This window comes from Vanacampus margaritifer, unplaced genomic scaffold, assembly GCF_051991255.1.
Source record: "Vanacampus margaritifer isolate UIUO_Vmar unplaced genomic scaffold, RoL_Vmar_1.0 HiC_scaffold_59, whole genome shotgun sequence".
Taxonomy (NCBI): Eukaryota; Metazoa; Chordata; class Actinopteri; order Syngnathiformes; family Syngnathidae; genus Vanacampus; species Vanacampus margaritifer.
In genome coordinates, this window is record NW_027520769.1 from 30,001 (window position 1) to 35,000 (window position 5,000).

Below are 5,000 nucleotides of genomic sequence, written 5' to 3' on the forward strand. Positions count from 1 at the left end.
AGACTTTGAAAATTTTTGAGAACCAGGATTTGGGGGGGCCAAATGTGCTGAGGCAGGCCGCCCATAGTGCTCTTATCTCGGCCTTGGCAAGCGAGAATCCCCCTGGGAAGTGGCACTCTGAAAATATTTCGAAAAAAGCAGACTTTGAAAATTTTTGAGAACCAGGATTTGGGGGGGCCAAATGTGCTGAGGCAGGCCGCCCATAGTGCTCTTATCTCGGCCTTGGCAAGCGAGAATCCCCCTGGGAAGTGGCACTCTGAAAATATTTCGAAAAAAGTTGACTTTGAAAATTTTTGAGAACCAGGATTTGGGGGGGCCAAATGTGTTGAGGCAGGCCGCCCATAGTGCTCTTATCTCGGCCTTGGCAAGCGAGAATCCCCCTGGGAAGTGGCACTCTGAAAATATTTCGAAGAAAGTTGACTCTGAAAATTTTTCGTCTTAAAAAGCTCGCTCCTGATATTGTACCCCATACATTTTGAGGTTTGGGGGCAAACCTCTCGAATGGGGGGACGAGGTCCCCTATCTACAGCGCCCCTAATGGCGGCAGGTGGTACTGGCCCCCTGGTCACCCGGCCATTGAAAATGAATGGGCCCCATTCATTTCCTATGGCATTTTTCGACGCCTGGTCACCCGGCCATTGAAAATGAATGGGGCACTTCCAGGGGGGGCTCTGGCTCGCCCAGGCCGAAATAGGAGCACTATGGGCGGCCTGCCTGAGCAGATTTGCCCCCCCAAATCCTGGTTCTCAAAAATTTTCAAAGTCATCTTTTTTCGAATTATTTTCAGAGTGCCACTTCCAGGGGGGTGCTCTGGCGCGCCCAGGCCGAAATAGGAGCACTATGGGCGGCCTGCCTCAGCACATTTGCCCCCCCCAAATCCTGGTTCTCAAAAATTTTCAAAGTCATTTTTTTTTAATTATTTTCAGAGTGCCACTTCCAGGGGGGTGCTCTGGCGCGCCCAGGCCGAAATAGGAGCACTATGGGCGGCCTGCCTCAGCACATTTGCCCCCCCCAAATCCTGGTTCTCAAAAAATTTCAAAGTCATTTTTTTTTAATTATTTTCAGAGTGCCACTTCCAGGGGGGTGCTCTGGCGCGCCCAGGCCGAAATAGGAGCACTATGGGCGGCCTGCCTCAGCACATTTGCCCCCCCCAAATCCTGGTTCTCAAAAATTTTCAAAGTCATTTTTTTTTAATTATTTTCAGAGTGCCACTTCCAGGGGGGTGCTCTGGCGCGCCCAGGCCGAAATAGGAGCACTATGGGCGGCCTGCCTCAGCACATTTGCCCCCCCCAAATCCTGGTTCTCAAAAAATTTCAAAGTCATTTTTTTTTAATTATTTTCAGAGTGCCACTTCCAGGGGGGTGCTCTGGCGCGCCCAGGCCGAAATAGGAGCACTATGGGCGGCCTGCCTCAGCACATTTGCCCCCCCCCCCCCAAATCCTGGTTCTCCAAAAATTTCAAAGTCAACTTTTTTTGAAATATTTTCAGAGTGCCACCTCTGGAGCCTCTGCAGCGGGGGCTCTCGCCTGCCTGGTCACCCGTCATTCATTTCAATGGGGGGGGATATGGACGCCTGGTCACCCGGCATTCATTTCAATGGGGAGATTGGAGCCCTGGGCATCCGGCCTTCATTTCAATGGGGGATTTGGACGTCTGGTCACCCGCCATTCATTTCAATGGGGAGATTGGAGCCCTGGGCACCCGGCCTTCATTTCAATGGGGGATTTGGACGCCTGGTCACCCGCCATTCATTTCAATGGGGGGATTTGGACGCCTGGTCACCCGGCATTCATTTCAATGGGGAGATTGGAGCCCTGGGCATCCGGCCTTCATTTCAATGGGGGATTTGGACGTCTGGTCACCCGCCATTCATTTCAATGGGGAGATTGGAGCCCTGGGCATCCGGCCTTCATTTCAATGGGGGATTTGGACGTCTGGTCACCCGCCATTCATTTCAATGGGGAGATTGGAGCCCTGGGCACCCGGCCTTCATTTCAATGGGGGATTTGGACGCCTGGTCACCCGCCATTCATTTCAATGGGGGGATTTGGACGCCTGGTCACCCGGCCTTCATTTCAATGGGGGATTTGGACGCCTGGTCACCCGCCATTCATTTCAATGGGGAGATTGGAGCCCTGGTCACCCGGCCTTCATTTCAATGGGGGATTTGGACGCCTGGTCATCCGCCATTCATTTCACTGGGGAGATTGGAGCCCTGGGCACCCGGCCTTCATTTCAATGGGGGATTTGGACGCCTGGTCACCCGCCATTCATTTCAATGGGGAGATTGGAGCCCTGGGCACCCGGCCTTCATTTCAATGGGGGATTTGGACGCCTGGTCACCCGCCATTCATTTCACTGGGGAGATTGGAGCCCTGGGCACCCGGCCTTCATTTCAATGGGGGATTTGGACGCCTGGTCACCCGCCATTCATTTCACTGGGGAGATTGGAGCCCTGGGCACCCGGCCTTCATTTCAATGGGGGATTTGGACGCCTGGTCACCCGCCATTCATTTCACTGGGGAGATTGGAGCCCTGGGCACCCGGCCTTCATTTCAATGGGGGATTTGGACGCCTGGTCACCCGCCATTCATTTCAATGGGGAGATTGGAGCCCTGGGCACCCGGCCTTCATTTCAATGGGGGATTTGGACGCCTGGTCACCCGCCATTCATTTCACTGGGGAGATTGGAGCCCTGGGCACCCGGCCTTCATTTCAATGGGGGATTTGGACGCCTGGTCACCCGCCATTCATTTCAATGGGAAGATTGGAGCCCTGGTCAAGCCCTGAAGAGAGACGCTCTCCCCCTGGTCCATGGCGCTCTCCCCCTGGTCCATGGAGTCCCGCAAACGGCCAGCATCAAGCCCCGAAGACAGGCGCTCTCCCACTGGTCCGTGGAGCCCCGAAGACACGCGCCAACAGCCAGCATCAAGCCCCCAAAGAGAGGCGCTCTCCCCCTGGTCCTTGGAGCCCCGCCGACGGCCAGCGACAAGCCCCGAAGTGAGGCGCTCTCCTCCTTGTTCGGCACATGCACGCACACACACCCCTCCGCACGAGCCCCTGTGCGCCCGGCGCGCCCGCAGTTGGAAGAAGGGAAAGAGGGGGAAGAGCTGGAAGTGCTGGAAGTGCTGGAAGTGCTGGAAGTGCTGGAAGTGCTGAAAGTGCTGAAAGTGCTGAAAGTAAAGGGGAAAGCGGACAGCGGCCAGCGGACAGCGGCCAGCGGACAGCGGCCAGCGGACAGCGGCCAGCGGACAGCGGCGACAGGCCAAATGTGCTGAGGGCGGCCGCCTATAGTGCTCCTATTTCGGCTATGGCAGGCGCTCTCCCCCTGGTCCATGGCGCTTTCCCCCCGGTCCATGGAGCCCCGTCAACAGCCAGCAACAAGCCCCAAAGAGAGGCGCTCTCTCCCTGGTCCATGGAGCCCCGCCAACAGGCATCAAGCCCCGAAGAGAGGCACTCTCCCCCTGGTCCATGGCGCTCTCCCCCTGGTACATGGAGCCCCGCCAACAGCCAGCAACAAGCCCCGAAGAGAGGCGCTCTCCCCCTTGTCCATGGCGCTCCAGGATGGGGGGGCCAAATGTGCTGAGGGCGGCCGCCTATAGTGCTCTTATTTCGGCTATGGCAGGTGCTCTCCCCCTGGTCCATGGCGCTCTCCCCCTGGTCCATGGAGCCACGCCAACAGCCAGCAACAAGCCCCAAAGAGAGGCGCTCTCCCCCTGGTCCATGGAGCCCCGCCAACAGGCATCAAGCCCCGAAGAGAGGCGCTCTCCCCCTGGTCCATGGCGCTCCAGGATGGGGGGGCCAAATGTGCTGAGGGCGGCCGCCTATAGTGCTCTTATTTCGGCTATGGCAGGTGCTCTCCCCCTGGTCCATGGCGCTCTCCCCCTGGTCCATGGAGCCACGCCAACAGCCAGCAACAAGCCCCAAAGAGAGGCGCTCTCCCCCTGGTCCATGGAGCCCCGCCAACAGGCATCAAGCCCCGAAGAGAGGCGCTCTCCCCCTGGTCCATGGCGCTCCAGGATGGGGGGGCCAAATGTGCTGAGGGCGGCCGCCTATAGTGCTCTTATTTCGGCTATGGCAGGTGCTCTCCCCCTGGTCCATGGCGCTCTCCCCCTGGTCCATGGAGCCACGCCAACAGCCAGCAACAAGCCCCAAAGAGAGGCGCTCTCCCCCTGGTCCATGGAGCCCCGCCAACAGGCATCAAGCCCCGAAGAGAGGCGCTCTCCTCCTGGTCCATGGCGCTCCAGGATGGGGGGGCCAAATGTGCTGAGGGCGGCCGCCTATAGTGCTCTTATTTCGGCTATGGCAGGTGCTCTCCCCCTGGTCCATGGCGCTCTCCCCCTGGTCCATGGAGCCACGCCAACAGCCAGCAACAAGCCCCAAAGAGAGGCGCTCTCCCCCTGGTCCATGGAGCCCCGCCAACAGGCATCAAGCCCCGAAGAGAGGCGCTCTCCTCCTGGTCCATGGCGCTCCAGGATGGGGGGGCCAAATGTGCTGAGGGCGGCCGCCTATAGTGCTCTTATTTCGGCTATGGCAGGTGCTCTCCCCCTGGTCCATGGCGCTCTCCCCCTGGTCCATGGAGCCACGCCAACAGCCAGCAACAAGCCCCAAAGAGAGGCGCTCTCCCCCTGGTCCATGGAGCCCCGCCAACAGGCATCAAGCCCCGAAGAGAGGCGCTCTCCTCCTGGTCCATGGCGCTCCAGGATGGGGGGGCCAAATGTGCTGAGGGCGGCCGCCCATAGTGCTCTTATTTCGGCTATGGCAGGCGAGAGCCCCCGCTGGAGGTGGCACTCTGAAAATATTTCGAAAAAAGTTGACTTTGAAAAAATTTGAGAACCAGGATTGGGGGGCCAAATGTGCTGAGGGCGGCCGCCTATAGTGCTCTTATTTCGGCTATGGCAGGTGCTCTCCCCCTGGTCCATGGCGCTCTCCCCCTGGTCCATGGAGCCCCGCCAACAGCCAGCAACAAGCCCCAAAGAGAGGCGCTCTCCCCCTGGTCC